Raw genomic sequence first — 18,212 nt, 5'->3', positions numbered from 1 at the left:
GGTCCGGGGAGGATTGTTGAAGGGGGACACCCACTGTCAGATTGTCGTCGTTCACCCACCACAGCAAGTCTTTCCCCACTTCTGCCGACAAGGGAATTTGCTCATACGGGTGATCTACTATTGGTGACCAAAACTCCAGGGAAGTTAGGATTCCCAGTACTACCTGCCACTGCCTTGCTGCCTGTGTTTTTCCCAGAAAGGCATTCACCACTTGTTTGCATTTCTCTATTCTTTTTGGTCTGTCGGGAATACTTTGGCTTCTATTGTGTCTATAACCATTCCCAGATACTTCAACGTTGACTTGGATCCAACTGCGACTTCTCCTGATTTATCACAAAAACTAGGCTGTGGACTTCGCTATCACCAGCCAATCGTCCAGATACCTTATTAGCCTGATCCCCTGAGCATGGCCCCAACCACACCCAAGTCGACACGAGAGTGAACACTCTTGTAAAAACTTGAGGAGACGTTGTCAATCCGAAGCACAGGACCTTGAATTCGAAAGCGTTCCCTGCAAGACTGAAGCGGAGAAATTTCCTTGAAGACTGAGGGACTGGTATCTGAAAGTATGCGTCCTTTAGATCGAACTGTCAGCATAAAGTCCCCGATCCTGACTGCTTGTAGAACCGTTTTTGGAGTTTCCATTTTGAAACTGGTTTTCCTTATAAACAGATTCAAAGTTGACAGGTCTATTACTGTCCTCCACTCCCCGTTGGCTTTGGGTACCAGGAAAATCCTGCTGTAGGAGCCTTTCGACGGACTGTATACTTTGTTCCACAGCTCCTTTTTCAGTCATCTTCTTCACTTCGTCTTGCAGAATAATGGCCTTCTGAGATTCCTGAGCATAAGCGAAGTGGGGTAATGGCTGTTCTGTCAGGGGCGGGGTTACCTCGAACGGAATCAAATACCCGACCCTGAGAACATCCACCACCCACTGCTCTGCCCCAGTTCCTGCCACACCTTCCACTGATTTGCCAGGCAACCCCCCACTGGTGTGGCCGAGTGATGAGAGGCACCCATCCTATCTTCTTGAGCCTCTCCCTCTTCCCCTACTCCCCCTTCCTCTGTTGTTTCTATTGTGAAAGGGCCGATGAGTTAGCCTCTTTGGGGAAGAGGGTATTGTGGCTCTATTAGGGATGTTATGTCTCACTGTCTTCTTCCGAGATATTTGCTGTTCCCTCACCTCCAAAGGAATAGCTTGACTGTTAAGACAGTTTCCTAACTGCCTGCTGCACCAATCTATCATTAGTGTCCATCCTTCTATCTATCTCCTCTTCCAGTATGACCTCTGGCAACAGCAGTTGCGACTCCAAGATATCCCCATTCCTCATTGCTAACAGGGTAAGGGGAATCCAAATCTACAGTGCGGCTTAGTCTAGCCAACGCTGCATCTCTCCTCATTAGTAGGATATTTGCCCAAACATTGGCACTTGAGTTTGTCAAGTACGCAATTGCTTTGGAACCTGATTGTAGCAATCTAATGAACAATGATTCATCCACTACCTTTCTTGTCACTTCCGAGGATGCAATCTTCGCCACTGCTGTTGACCAAAGATCTAACCAAGAAGCAGTCTGAAAGACAGAAGAAGCTGTTGCTTCTAACATAGCAGCTCTTGGTACGTCATCGAAGGGCACTCCATTTTAACCTGATCCAAGGTTAATCCAGGCCTTAATCTTACAAAATTAGGGTTCACTTGTCTAGACAGCAAAGGGACCTTCAGTGGTATAATATTTCCTTTGCTTCATCATTGGAGGAGGAATAAATTTAAATGCTCAATTAGATCTTAAGGAATTATCCCTTCCTGCAATCTTTGCGTTTACGTGTTGTAAGACAGAATCCGCATGACTCGAACAAGGCAATTCATACGACACCTTGGTATCCCTTTTTAATCCAAATACCATGTCGATTCCCGGAGGAAGCATACTGGCAGGTGTTTCTGTCTTCTCCGAAAGGTTATTGAATTGACGAATCAAATCAATCACCTCTGCATACGAGGCCAGAACTCTTGGTTTTCTCCTTCCTCTGGCTCTAACATACTGTTCTCCGTCACAGGGGATGTTGTCTCACCCCTATCTTCTGACAAACGGCCAGGAATTCCACGGCCGCGGTCTCTTTGATCTTTGATGGCCGCCGTTGGCTCGATCCCGAATAGTCAGTAGGGGAACGAGAAAGCCTCACTTTTTTCTCTGCTCACGGATCTTAAAGCGAGAATCGCGTCTAGATCTCCAAGATGTAGGCTCCCTTGAAACTGATATAACGTTCGTCTGTATTAGGATTGGTATCGTTTTCAAGCGTCGGGGAACTCGGCCTCGACTTTCCATCCAGACGGACACTGCCTTCCACGGAACGTATCCGACGAGGTTGCCAACTCCCTATTTTTCGTACTTTTAATAGGAGCCTTATCATCCTTTGTGCGTATTTTGAATGGCCTTACGGGTGAAACTGGAACCTGCATCCTATCCTCTGCTGCACCCTTCGCCGCCAACGTCGATTTTACCAGCGGTATCGTGGTCTTTGTAATCCGAACTGGCAACTCCGCGTCGGCCACTTGTCCGTTGGCCGTCTCCTCTCTCGCTTGTTCGGACTCTTGCAACGGCTTCGTCCGCTAGCTTTTGTGCTTACCAGCCACTGACTTCCCGACCTTCCTGCTGACTGGGATACGACAGTCCTGGTCTGAAGATGAAGAAGAATTCACTCTTCTCCTCTTCTTAGTCCGAGGATCAGACCACGAAATCCCGAATCCTCCAACGCTTGACTTGGCGCTCGCCGTGACGTCATCAGACTTAGCGATGATTCCGAACTAGAGGAAGAAGACGAAGAAGGCGAATCACACCTTTTCTTTTTGTCTCTCTTATCCATTCTCTTCTCTATATCCTGTAGTTTCTGCATTACAGTTTGTATTGCCGAGTCAGAAGGCGTATTTGAGTCTGGGTGCAGCGAAATAGGCCGAGAAGAAGCAGTCTGTGACGTCATCGTGCCTGCCATATCGGCGTGTGACGTATGTTGTGACGTCACCAATCTCGTAGGGAGAGACTGCACGTGCTGCTTCTGCTGGCAACCGCACGTTTGCTGCCAAACTACCTCCCACGTTCTGCATCGCTGTATACATCGAATTTGATGGCGTAGCCGCGGCATTATTTCCCATAAATTGCAAGCCAGGGGGGGATGAGGAACATTCAGCGCTGCCGGACCCTGCTGGAACCGTGACGCCATATAATGCGCAAGCAAACATTCCAAGGTTGGTACGCCTGGTAAGCCTAGCGCTGACCACATACCGTCCAACCTATGAGCTTCGGGAGCCAGCGTCTGGAACAAAGATGGCGATGCTCCCCCTCTACCTGCTGGGAACAAAGGAGCGTGCATATTACGCATAAAATTACCCAAAACCCCTCCTGACGTTTCCGATAATGAATCGCTAGGAGAAACCGAAGGGGTATGAGACAAATCAAAAGCAGGTGGAGAAACATATGGAGCAGTCTGGTTTATTGCCGATACAAAAGAAGCCGGCAAGGTTTGGTCATCCAAAGATGGCGTCACCACTTCCTTTTGTATTTGGCCGGTTCTCATAGAACTTTTTCCACTCTTCACCGACCAACCCCGACAAACAGAACATGGATTAGTAATCGTACATACGTTTTCCCTGCACCTACTACGTTGGATGAGGATCCCTCGACACCGAAGTTTCGAACTCTAGAACTATGGAAACGCCACTGACTCCGGGGCATTTCCTGATACTTTAGACAGGTTATGAGAAACCACCCTTGTATCATGCTTGAAATAGTCAAAGAACTTTAACACTTAGCAGCTGAAAGTAACTGATTTTCCCCAACCAACCCAATCTAAGGAGAGGAATAGACAGCACCAGAAGTCCTCCTTCTCCCATGAAGAACGGAAAATTGGAGGGTCATGTGGTAGTGAAGAAAATGACCATACACCCGGAATGATATCACTTACAGGTTCTATGGTAAACAAACATTTTTAACCGACCGATAAATAGAATAATCTTCAACCATCAATGTCAATATAGTGCAACAGTAACAATATATATGCACACTGACAGAAACGAAGAAAACTCCAAAGTTTCACACAGGTGAGTGGGCAGTACTCCAACACACCTGACTCATATTTCAAAGCTTCTAAGATTGTCTCAACTTGAAGGTGGGATTCTCCAATATAAAGATTATTGCAATCTCATAGAAACAAACATTTGAGTAACTATTTCCTGTAAACATAGATACAATGTGTTTGATCTGAAATACACATTTCATATAATGCAACATTTTTATCGTAAATCAACACAATGAGAATACCCAGTTACACCTAATTGGGCTTCATTTGCAGGATATGTTCTTAAAGAAAAGTGAGACTAGAGCAAAGTAAAACTTAAGAATTTGGATGGCTGCAAAGTACAATGCAGAAAGCATTGGATCTGCAGGTGAAGAAAATGTACAGTGACTTTAACAGGAATTTTTTCAGACTTAATGACTCCTCTTCATATTCTCATCTGTTATGTATACTTCTGTGTAGTACCCTTTAACATCATTCTTCTCTTCAGTACTGAGTAATATTACCATCCCTTCAAAACTGTTCTTAGTATTGTGCTCCATAGTAGACATTTTGTTTGCTAATTTTATTGATGAACAATTTCTTAGTTTCCCTAAATATTTCCTGTGATGACCATTTTGCAAATTCTTTTCTAACTTTTAAAATATTTTTTATTGCAAACTAAAATGCTTGCTCAGTTTTCACTCCAAAAAGGGACTCACATTGGAGAACACTTTGCTCTGGTCAGCATTTTTTGCCATTCTTTTGTTGTATGGCCGCTTAGTTCTTAAGTCTTCATGCCCACTACTGTTTGCATTTAATTAAACTGGTGATCAGAAAACAATCAGCTTTTGTGCAAGGGTTGTCAACATTTTACAGTTTGCCCCATACACTTTCAACATTCATCAAAAGGATGAAGACTTGTATGCAAGAAATTTTCTCTGCACTGGAACACTAGGCCAAATCATTTTTCCTGTCATTATGCCCAACTAAACTAAGGTCTGTATACTGTACTGAATTGAGAAACTTTACATGCTTCACAGCTTTGAATTTTCCATTCCTTTTGAGTGCTTTATCCATAAACAAAAGCTTATAGCATGTGCACTGAGTTTGAATAATGTACACTCCACCCATTAAAGCTTTTCATACACTGAAAAATGTCACCATTTACAACTCTTGATAAAATATAACTATACTTCAGTTTTGTACAATAAACATCCTAGATAAATTTGGACAACAGAAAACTGATCTACAGTGCAAGGTATAGTGAATTTAAAATTTGTATACAAAAGTCATAAAAACTCAATGATCCACAACTGAACCATCAGGAGGCCACACCCTGTGCTATGAAGGACTCTAGGTTTAGAACTGATGTATTAGCTTGTTCCAATTCTGTACATACCTTCTTTAGCCTGTGGAGCTTTACTTTTAAAAGACAAAATTTTATTTTCTTTGGGCTGGCCGTCATTGAGATTTTCTGACATTTTCTGTTGGTATTCTCTCTGAAACAGTGAACTAACATTTCAGTACACAACCAAAAAAACTATAATATATCAACAATGTCATTTAATTTTTCTCAATAAAGAAATGGTCAAAATCCTGTGCCACCATACCTGCTGAAATGAAAGTTCGTCGTCTTCACCACTCTTTTCAATACTTGAATTTTCCATACTTGTTACTAGTAGGTGATGTGAACGTTCCAAGTCAGTCGTACTACGATTAGGAATAAATCTGTGAATCACAAAATACCTCATTACACATTACCTCAAAAACAAAGTCATAAAGCGAGACTACAAGTACTTCCAATTTTCACTTGAGTGCTTCAAACTGGTGAATACTAATTCAAGAACTTAATCAGGTGTAAACTATTTTGACAGACAAAGAACTATAGCTATGTAACTCCTTTAGGTTTTAGATGTCAATAAGCTACTGTATCAATACCCTGCAAATTTGATACTACAGAATCTCATTCTAAAATTTCTTCAAAATCTTATCTTTTGTTCATGTGCTCTTACCTTGAGAGGAGGAGTATAATAATAATGAAAAATACTATAATAATAATAATAATAATAAATAATAATAATAATTAATAATAATAATAAATAATAATAAATAATAAATAATAAATAATAATAATAATAATAATAATAATAATAATAATATAATAAGTAATAATAAATATAAAAATAATAATAATAATAATAAGAATAATAATACTAATAATAATAATAAGTAATACTAATTAAATTAAGAAATAATAATAAAAATAATTAATAATAAATCAATAATTAATAATCCAATAAATAAATAATCAATAATATAATAAATAATAATAATAATATAATAATAATAATAACTAGTAATATAATAAATAATCATAATAAAGTACAAGAGAGGGGGACAAACAAACACAATAGAAGATGTAAAACAGAGCTTAAGGCCAAAGCACATACGATCCAATGGTACATGAACAGGAATAAGGGATACCAACAGAACAAACTATTCGGAACCAACCAGAAAAGACTATATAGCCAAACTAAGAGGGGAAGACAACCACCAAGAAATTCCTGAAGCCGAACCAAGTAAGAGACTCTGGGAAAACATATGGAGCAATCCTGTATCACACAACAAACATGCAACATGGCTCCAGGAAGTCAAGGAAGAAGAAACAGGGAGAATAAAACAAAGATTCACAGAGATCCCACGACAGACACAGTCAGACACCAACTAAAAAAAATGCCAAACTGGAAAGCCCCAGGTCCGATGAAGTCCATGAATAATGGCTCAAAAACTTCAAGGCCCTACACCCACGAATAGCAGAACAACTCCAGCATTCTATCTCAAATCACCATGCACCCAAATGGATGACACAGGAAGAACATCCTTAGTACAAAAAGGTCAGAGTAAGGAAAATATAGCCAGTAACTACAGGCCTATCAACCTGCTACCAATAATGTAGAAGTTACTAACAGGTATCATCAGTGAAAGGCTATACAACTACCTAGAGGAGACAAAACACCATCCCCCCCCAAACAGAAAGGCTGCAGAAGGAAGTGTAGGGGCACAAAGGACCAGCTCCTGATAGACAAAATGGTAATGAAGAACAGTAGGAGAAGGAAAACCAACCTAAGCATGGCATGGATAGACTATAAGAAAGCCTTCGACATGATACCACACACATGGCTAATAGAATGCCTGAAAATATATGGTTCAGAGGAAAACACCATCAGCTTCCTCAAAAATACAATGCGCAACTGGAATACAATACTTACAAGCTCTGGAATAAGACTAGCAGAGGTTAATATCAGGAGAGGGATCTTCCAGGGCGACTCAATGTCCCCATTACTCTTCGTAGTAGCCATGATTCCCATGACAAAAGCACTACAGAAGATGGATGCTGGTACCAACTCAAGAAAAGAGGCAACAGAATCAACCATCTGATGTTCATGGACGACATCAAGCTGTATGGTATGAGCATCAAGGAAATAGATACCCTAATCCAGACTGTAAGGATTGTATTTGGGGACATCAGGATGGAGTTTGGAATAGAAAAAATTGCACCTTAGTCAACATACAAAAAACAAGGCCAAAGTACGAGAACTGAAGGGATAAAGCTACCAGATGGGGGCAACATCAAACACAGATGAGACTGGATACAAATACCTAGGATAATGGAAGGAGGGGATATAAAACACCAAGAGATGAAGGACACAATCAGGAAAGAATATATGCAGAGACTCAAGGCGATACTCAAGTCAAACTCAACGCCAGAAATATGATAAAAGCCAAAATAAACACATAGGCAGTGCCAGTAATCAGATACAGCACAGGAATAGTGGAATGGACGAAGGCAGAACTCCGCAGCATAGATAGGAAAACCAGGAAACATGTGACAATATGATATTGTCAGATACAATAAAGTTTTATACATACTTACCTGACAGATATATACTTAGCTATAGACTCCGTCGTCCCCGACAGAAATTCAAATTTCGCGGCACACGCTACCGGTAGGTCAGGTGATCTACCGCCCTGCCCTGGGTGGCAGGACTAGGAACCATTCCCGTTTTCTAATCAGAATTCTTCTCTTCCACCTGTCTCCTGCGGGGAGGCTGGGTGGGCCATTAATCGTATATATCTGTCAGGTAAGTATGTATAAAACTTTATTGTATCATGACAATATCATTTTTATACATTCAACTTCCCTGCCAGATATATACTTAGCTGATTAGCACCATTGGTGGTGGGTAAGAGACAGCTAACTACTGAAATAGACAGGTAAACAACATATGTTGTAGGTATTAATAAACCTTGTTCCTACCTTATTAGGCTGAAGACTTCGTGGCTACTGCCTAGGAGTCTGCTTCGCCTCAAGAGCCTCAGCGAGATATTGATCTATGGCTAAGAGTTCTTGTGGGTCTGCAATGGGGTCTTTATCCAAGTTACTCGGCAGAGCCTAAAGGCCTTTGTCATTGGGTGCTATTCCACTAACATGACAATACACCTTGTTCAAGGAGCACAACACCGATCCCGATCACCTGATCCTAACATCCATGTTAGTTCTAAGATTGCAAGGAGTTATCCCCGAACTCCTTACAAACAACCAAAAACTCGAAACATAAATACACGTTCATTTATAACAAACAAAACAAATTTTACCCCCCTACTAGCCATACATACCCCTGATCCCCTACTAGCAATGACACCAGCCGCCCGTGCGACATAAAGTACTCTTGCTAATAGGAAACCAAGCACATATCTGACAAGAGGGTTTATGTACATTAAAGATAAAAATATTTTAAGGATCAGTCTTTGCTCCAAGACCCAGAACTGTATCTGCTGATACAAATGGACCTAGAGAGAAGCACTTCTCATAAGTCACTTTCACATCCTTCAGGTAATGAGATGCAAACACTGAATTGCACCTCCAAATATGTAGTCTCAATGATATTCCTGAGAGACATATTCTTTTGAAACGCCAGGGGACGTTGCTACTGGCCCTCACCTCATGAGTCTTAACCTTTAGAAGACCGAAGGATTCATCAAAGCAGTTCTTGTGTGCATCAGTAATCCACACTTCTCACAAAGAAGGCCAAGGCGTTTTTAGACATGAGTCTTTCGGGGTTCCTCACAGCACACCAAAGACCTTGTTGACATCCTCCCATCTGATTCTTTCTCTCTAAATAAATTTAAGAGCTCTAACTGGACAGAGAGACCTCTCTGTCTCTCTGCCTACGAGGTTAGATAGGCCTTTTACCTCAAAGCTTCTGGGCCAAGGTTTAGATGGGTTCTCGTTTTCGCCAGAAACAATGTCTGGAACGAACAGATAGCCGCATCTCCTTTGAATCCCACTGTGGAGTCCAGAGCGTGCAATTCGCTCGTCCTCTTGGCCGTCGCGAGAGACAACAGGAATAAGCATTTCCTAGTGACATCGCGGAAGGAAGCCAGATGTAGAGGCTCGAATTTATCTGAGGTAAGGAATTTCAGGACCATTGTCCAGATTCCAACTAGGTGTTCTAGGAGATGCTGATTTTGAAGTTTCAAAGGACCGAATCAAATCATGTAGATCCTTGTTCTCTGCAATCTCTAGCCCTCGAAATCCTGAATACTGAAGACGGCATGCTTCTGTATCCTTTGATTGTCGACACGGAAAGGTGCGATTCCTCTCTCAGAAAAAGGAGGAAATCGGCAATGTTAACTATAGAGGTACTGAGGAGACAGCTTCTTACTCTTACACCACCTCCTAAAGACTTCCCACTTCGATTGGTATACTCTTCTCATTGAAGATCTGCGGGCTCGAGCGATAGCGCCTGCAGCCTTGCGAGAAAAACCCCTCGCTCTGACAAGTCTTTCGATAGTCGAAAGGCAGTCAGAGCGAGACCGGGGAGGTTGTGATGAAACCTCTCGAAGTGGGGTTGTCTGAGTAGATCTGCTCTGCTTGGTAGAGATCTGGGGAAGTCCACTATCCACTCCAGTACCTCCGGGAACCATTCTTGGGCTGGCCAAAATGGAAATATGAGGGTCAACTTCGTGCCCTTTGAAGCTACGAATTTCCTGAGTACTTCCCCCAGGAGCTTGAACGGGGGAAAGGCGTAGGCGTCTAGGCCCGACCAATCCAGGAGAAACGAGTCTACTGCAAAGGCTCTTGATCTTCCCTAGAGCGCAAAAGATCTCTACTCTTTTGGAGAGGAACGTAGCAAACAGGTCTATGTGAGGCCTCCCCCACAGGGACCACAGACTTCGGCACACTTCTGTGTGTAGAGTCCACTCTGTGGGAAGGACCTGATTCCTCCTGCTTAGTCTGTCCGCTCTCACATTTTTATCCCTTGCACAAACTGTGTGAGGAGAGTTATGCCTCTTTCCTCTGTCCAGGTTAACAGGTCCTTTGTTAACTGATAGAGGGAGAATGAATGAGTCCCTCCTTGCTTGCGTACGTAAGCCAGAGCCGTGGTGTTGTCCGAGTTTACCTGAATCACCCCGCCCTCTGACTATCTCCTCGAAGAATCTTAAGGCCAGGTGTATGGCTGCTAGCTCTTTGCAATTGATGTGCCAGGACACCTGTTTCCTTTGTCCAGGTGCCTGACACCTCCCTTGCTCCTAGCGTCGCTCCCCAATACCGATCCCAACTCCGAAGCGTCGGAAAATAACCAACTTGGCTTGGGTTCTGCAGGGCAAGTGACACGCCTTCGTTCTTCTGAAGAGGAAGGATCCACCACTTTAAGTGATTCTTTATCTATTGTGGAATCGGGAAAGTGTCTGAGAGTTGTCCCGTCTTCCAACTCTACACCTCTTTCAGGAAAAACTGAAGAGGGCGAAGGTGAAGCCTCCCCAGAGAGAAGAACTTTTCTAGCGAGGACAGAGTCCCTAAAAGGCTCAGATAATCCCTCGCTGAACTGCTCTCTCTCTCTAAGAAGCTCAAGATTCTTGACAAACCTCGAGTGATTCTCTCTCGCGAAGGAAATACCCGAAAACCCCGAGAATCCATCTGAATCCCCAGATAGACCAAGTTCTGGCTGGGGATCAGTTTGCAACTTCTCGAGGTTCACGAGTATCCCAGCGATTCTACCATATTTCTTGTTATCAATAGGTCCTCCAAGCACTGAATCTCCGACTTGGCATTGATCAGCCAGTCGTCTAAGTAGAGGGAGATGTTTATTCCCTCTAGGTGAAGCCATCTCGCTACATTCGCCATCAGGTTGGTGAAGACCTGTGGAGCTGTAGACAGGCCGAAACACAGAGCCTGAACTGAAAAATCTTGCCTCCTATCATAAATCGAAGATATTTCTTTGACGAGTGGTGAATGGGAACGTAGGAAATATGCATCTTGCAAGTCCAGAGAGACCATCCAATCTCCTGGACGAAAGTGCTGACATTACTGAGACGGACGTTTCCATACGGAACTTTCTTTTTCTGAACAAAGTGGTTCAGAGCGCTTACGTCCATACTGGTCTCCACCCCCCCTCCCCCAATGCCTTTGGTACTAGAAAATAGGCGATTGTTAAAAATCCCGGGGATGAGAGTGGATCCTGTACAAGTTCGATGGCCTCCTTTTCCCACATTTGCTCCACCATTTGAAGGAGAGTATTTCTCATTACAGGGTCTCTGTACCTCGCTGACAGTTCCCGAGGAGTAGAGGAGGGGAGGACTGTCCTCGAAGGGATTACGTATCCTTTCTTTAGGACTGAAACTGACCAAGGGTCGGCTCCCCTTTTTTGCCAAGCTCCTGCAAAGTTCAGGAGTCTGGCGCCTACTGGTGCTTGGAGGATCAACAAGTCACTTTCCTTTCTTGAATGGCCTGAAGGAAGACCTTCCTCTCTTATCAGAGCTCTTCTCCTGGAAGGGGGAGACCGTTGTTGCACCTCCACGAAAGGGCTGCTGAGGAGGACGCGAGTCCTTTTTATTCGTCAACACTACAGGACGACTCTTCTTAGAAGTTTGGACAGGATCTTGTGTCGCCTTCTCAGTTAGCGAGCGAGATATATCTTTCACCAACTGAGAAGGAAACAGATGATCTGACAGAGGGGGCAAGAACAATAACGCTGTCCTCTGGCTCGGAGAAACAGCTTTGGATAAAAGGGATCCATAAACTGATCTCTTCTTTAGACCAGCACCAAATTGGGAAGCAACTTCTCCCAAACCGTCTTGTACCGCCTTGTCCATGCAAGACAGGACGCTATGGAGAATTTCTGGGTTTTTAAGAAATTCCGGGTCCTTAGACTTATTAGCCAGAACTCCGAGAGACCAATCCAGAAAATTGAACACTTCTAAAGTGATGAACAGTCCCTTAAGAAAGTGGTTCAATTCTGAAATGCTCCACGTAGATCTGACCGAGACTAAAGAGTGTCATCTGGAGGCATCCACTAGATTTGAAAAGTCAGCGTCTGCCGATGCAGGAAGAGAAAGACCCATAGTCTCTCCTGTCCCGTACCAATACCTCTCTTTCCATGGAGTTTGGAAGGGAGGCATGCAGAATACTGTTTTTCCCAACTCTTTCTTAGTGCCCATCCAAGAATCCAAAGATTGGAGGGCCTTTTTCATTGAAATCGCAGGTTTCATTTTCAGGAAGGCCGAGGATTTCACAGTAGTCGTACTAGAAAAGAGAGAACGAGGAGAAGGAGGAGCGCTGGACTAAGAGTGTCTCCAAACTCTTGCAGTAACAAGGAGGCTAAAGTCTTGTAGTTCGAGAGTCCCTCATTTGTGGGAAGCTCGTCATCAGACAACTCATCCAAACCCCGATCCGAAGAAGGATAAAGCTCTCGCTTGGAGGAAGAGTCTTTCCAAGACCTCCTACGATCTGAAGGAGAGGAGCTTCTGTTTTGGAGAAGAGTCATCGATTTCCAGATACAAGTCTATTCGGATCTTGCCTCATGGAAGAACTCCGCCTCCTGCCTCCTGACTCCTGACTCCTGACTCCTGACTCCTGACTATGAAAAACAATCACGCAGGACGCTTTTACAATAGCGATCCCTGGCAGTCTGGGGTGTCACAGAAACTGCCGAAGGGACACCTGATCGGTGGGGATTCTCCACAACCTCCTTACGGTTTTTGACATTCCTTCTCCTCTGGGCATGTGAGCTTGGAAGAGGTCTAGACCTCGGGAGCGTTGTGGAGCCGACCAGATGCCCCCTCCACTACACTGGGGACACTACATCACTGTCCACTATAACATCACTAGCCTTACCTTGCAGGGCAGCCATTTTGTTTTCCATGATCTTGAAGGCTGCTTTTAGATCCGCAAGTTCTTTTGCCGAATCTACAGATCTGCAATAGGTGAAGAGGCTGAAAAGGAAGGAGAAGTAGCAATTCTTACCATTGGGGAAGATCCCAAACTAGGAACTAGTTCATTTGATCTAGAACTACTCAAACTTCTAGAAGCTTTCCTCACTCTTTCTCTTTCTAACTTTTTCAAATAATTAGTTAGATTCTTCCACTTACTCTCTCAAATTCTCACATTCCTTGCAAGTATTAGTGAAAGAACATTCATACTCCCTGCAACCCTTGCATACGGTGTGAGGGTCTACCGAAGCTTTCGGCAACCTCACCTTACAGCCTACATTCACACAACGTCTCACAACCATTCCAGTGTCAGACATTTTGAGAAAATCCAAATCAAGTCAACAAAACAGTCCACAAAACAGCGTATGCCAATCCAAAACAATCCAGATACGTCACCAAAAGTCGGTCAAGAAGATCAATTGCCGGTGAAAAGAAAATCCAATCGAGAGGAACCAACACAATGTTGACGGTCCGGGCGACAGAAGAATTCTAATTAGAAAACGGGAATGGTTCCTAGTCCTGCCACCCAGGGCAGGCGGTAGATCACCTGACCTACCGGTAGCGTGTGCCGCGAAATTTGAATTTCTGTCGGGGACGACGGAGTCTATAGCTAAGTATATATCTGGCAGGGAAGTTGAATGTATAAAAACACAAAGCACTACACCCAAGAGCAAATACGGACCGACTATACATTAACACGAAAGGAAGGAGGGAGAGGACTACTAGTATGAGGACTGCATCAACATCGAGAACAGAGCACTGGGGCAATATCTGAAAACCAAGGTGAAGATGAGTGGCTAAAAGAGTGCATGGGAAGAAGGACTAATAGAAGTAGACGAAGACCCACAAATATACAGACAGGAGAATGACAGAGGACTGGCACAACAAACCAATGCACGGACAATACATGAGAGACTAAATAACTAGCTAGCGATGACACCTGGCAATGGCTACAGAGGGAAGAGCTAAAGAAGGAAACTGAAGGAATGATAACAGCGGCACAAGATCAGGCCCTAAGAACTAGATATGTTCAAAGAACGAGACGGAAATAACATCTCTCCCATATGTAGGAAGTGCAATAAGCAAATGTCCAGCACTTGCACAGAACCAGTACAAAAGAGGCATGATTCAGTGGCAAAAGCCCTCCACTGGAGCCTGTGCAAGAAACATCAGCTACCTTGCAGTGATAAGTGGTACGAGCACCAACCTGAGGGAGTGATAGAAAACGATCACGCAAAGATCCTTCTGGGACTATGGTATCAGAACAGATAGGGTGATACGTGCAAATAGACCAGACGTGACGTTGATTGACAAAGTCAAGAAGAAAGTATCACTCATTGATGTCGCAATACCATGGGACACCACAGTTGAAGAGAAAGAGAGGGAAAAAATGGATAAGTATCAAGATCTGAAAATAGAAATTAGAAGGATATGAGATATGCCAGTGGAAATTGTACCCATAATCATAGGAGCACTAGGCACGATCCCAAGATCCCTGAAAAGGAATCTAGAAAAACTAGAGGCTGAAGTAGCTCCAGGACTCATGCAGAAGTGTGTGATCCTAGAAACGGCGCACATAGTAAGAAAAGTGATGGACTCCTAAGGAGGCAGGATGCAACCCGGAACCCCACACTATAAATACCACCCAGTCGAATTGGAGGACTGTGATAGAGCAAAAAAAAAAAAAAAAAAAAAAAAAAAGTATATATATATATACAATAATAATAATATTAAAATGCAATCTGCAGTTTCTTTATAATGAGCTACTGGTTTTAATCAGGATATACTTTTACCAGGTGAGGTTGTGACCGCCCTCCCTCCTGATGTCATCAGGCTCCTAACCACTAGCCACCTGTCAACATTTACCTCCTTAATTTCCTGAAAGAAGTCTCCCTGGCAGCAGTCCAACTAAGAGACCACCTGTAATGCCCTGGAAACCACTAACTCCAAGTTGTGGCCTATGAGTGGTTGAACCTCAAGCCTTACTGTTTGAATCATTCCATGGGGTACTGCTCCCCAACCTGCAAAGGGATGGGTCCAACGCAACAGCAACTTAATAACTATGTGTAGGGGCCTTTCCCTTCAAGCAGGAACCTCTCCTGCTGCTACCTGCTTTCTGACTTATAATCAAAGATTTGAAAACCATAGTGCTAGCTCATTCCCAGAAAGAACCAAATATTTAATGAATTCACATATTACACCAATTTTCCATCCAACAATAGAACTCCCACCACCCTGGACTTTGAAACAAATAAAAATACATACTGTTTTATCATATCTTCCAAAAAGAAAAATGGCAAACACACAAATGTACAGGCAGTCCCCAGTTAATGGCAGACTCAGTTAACGGTGATCCAGTTCTATGGCGCTCATCTAGTGCTATAAAATTGGCAATTTATGGTGCCATAACAGGCCGAGTTCCAGTTATTGGTGCCATGAGGCCTTATGGCAATATAACATACTTAAGCTTATGGCGCCAATAGCCGGTCATCAGCGCCATAAGCACCATTATGGCCCCATAAATCACCAAGTTTCGGTTAATGGTGATTTTCACTTATCTGCACCCCCTCGAGAATGGAACCCCCACCAATAACCAGGGACTGCCTGTACTGCCAACATGCATTTAGAACATATCGGAAGAAAAGGAGATCAACTAAAGAACTATACAGATGGATAAAAAAATAACTGGAGTAGGAACTTCAGCATTCTCGAAAGATAAATTAGTTAAATAAGTCTTCCCTCAATATCGTCAGTATGCACTACAGAACTCACAGACATAGGAATAGCACTAGACATATCTAAGAAAAGAGCAATTTCCACCATAATTTTCAGTGACTTACAAAGTGCTATTGATGCTATAAACAAATACAAGTCTCCAAACCATCTTGTACAAGAATTCCAAATAATAATCCATCAATTTATTCAATCAGGACTATTAACAAAAATATGTTGGATTTCAGCACATGTGGGAATTAAAGGAAATGAAAGAGCAGAAACAGTTACCAAATCAGCTTGCACTATTCCATCAACAATGACACATGCCCCAGTATCAGACTGGGTATTATCTAATAAAACTAATATATCAAGACTGGCAAACAGATTGGACATCAGTGCCAACTACAAACAAACTGAGAAATATAAATAGTGAAGTTCATTCATGGATGTCATCGTCTCAAAAAGAAAGAGCTAAAGAAGTTGTATTAACAAAACTATGTATAGGCCAAACTAGATTTTCACGTGGTCATTTGATGTCAAATCCACATTCAGACTCAATAAAATGTAATACATTCCAAACATCAATAACTGTCTAACACTTATTAGTTGATTGTCCAATTTGGAACCATCAAAGAAGCATATATTTTTGAAACCCAACATTAAAAGGCATTCTTGCTGAAGGCAAAGATTTCTTATTTAATAGAATCATCATGTTCTTAAGTAAAACTGGTTTTCTAAATAAAGTCTAAATTTTTTCTTCTCTTCAGGATTGATTCCTGAAAACCAGCCCGAGAAGAGCCTTTATTAGGCTCAAAGGTCTGGCTAAACTAATCCTTTATAATAATAATAATAATAGCAGCCCAGGCTACTGTGTGGTCCCCCTCTGGGAGGTAGTATTTTGCCAGCCAAGACATGAGAGGAAAAAGTAATTTATCTGTGTGGCTCACCACTAGTGATTCCACTGAACCAGCAATCAGGCATTCACTTCAGTTAAAATGCTGAGCCATGGGAGACCAGGAGTCTTGCTGACTGCCTGACTTCTGAAGTGGCATCTGCAGCCTTCTCCAGGCATGAGAACAAGGGAGGTGTTGACACAGAGAGGCAGTTAGACAAATCCATGGATCACACAACTAGGGCAATGATTGCTTGAAACCCCTAGTCTCCCCCTCATTGCCTGACTAGGCACAAGAAGGAGAGAAGCTGGGTGAGGGCAAACCGTATTCCAATAATTCTTCTACCATGTCCTTCTTGGGAGGCACTGATAGAGGTTCCTTCTATGTCACAAATGAAACCACCAAAGATGGTTGAAGGGAAGGAGGAATTGAGGAAGCGAAAGTAGACAGGTTTAGGGTAGTCTCCCTTGACAAAGCATCCTTCTGTTTCCTTCAATGTTTTTCTTAAGAGGTTCCACTGTAGGGTATGCAACCCCTCACACTCTAACAACGGAGTATCTCAAGCACTCTTTTCCTCTACAGGAAATAGATAGAAAGTGGATCAGCCACCACAGGTGACAAACGTATTACACACCTTCCTTTTGTCTGCACAATCTCTGGCTTCACATCCGTGGTAGCTATCTCAAGAACAAAGAGGGCAAACACATGGTACATATATTGTTAAAAAAACACACACACACACACAAAGCCCATCCAAAACCACTCGAATATCACACACACACAGCTATCACTTCCTGGGAAAGGCCCTGTAATTTACACAACTTGATTTTAACACAGGAAGTCAAACACAAAGAATGTCAGCACAATGGGTATCCTATCACACTATACATACATACATACTTCTCATCACGATTGCAGCTGGAAGCACAATGGTCAAAGTAGGCCAACAACATCAGGGCAGGAGGCCCTAGGCCAACTGGATAGTCTCTTGTTTTTTAAATCAGAACAAAACTAGTGTGTGATGTGCTGGAATACTCCATTTATTTAAGCAAACGCTTATATCCCCGTAAGAACAAAAATACCTTTAGCACAACCACTCATACAAAGGAAGCCCCAAAGATGGAAAGTACATAAACAGAATAACTGGAAACATGGATAGCTAACTTCATAAACAAAAAATTAGCCAAAACCTCAACACATTACTGATATGTAAAAACTGCATAAAAGGTAACATGCAATAAAATCCAGTAACTAGCAATGAATGCTGAAGTCTGCAGCAACAA

The 18,212-nt window shown here is 42.9% G+C and overlaps 1 protein-coding gene and 1 pseudogene across 1 annotated transcript in view; one reads left to right on the top strand and one right to left on the bottom strand.

The window, feature by feature from the left end:
- Window positions 1–18,212, top strand: part of LOC135222021 (cell division cycle protein 20 homolog) — a 225,595-nt gene that overhangs the window by 75,096 nt on the left and 132,287 nt on the right.
- Window positions 1–18,212, bottom strand: part of LOC135222099 (cell division cycle protein 20 homolog) — a 102,024-nt pseudogene that overhangs the window by 64,114 nt on the left and 19,698 nt on the right.

This window comes from Macrobrachium nipponense, chromosome 3, assembly GCF_015104395.2.
Source record: "Macrobrachium nipponense isolate FS-2020 chromosome 3, ASM1510439v2, whole genome shotgun sequence".
Lineage (NCBI taxonomy): Eukaryota > Metazoa > Arthropoda > Malacostraca > Decapoda > Palaemonidae > Macrobrachium > Macrobrachium nipponense.
This window is presented reverse-complemented; position numbering and strand designations above follow the sequence as displayed.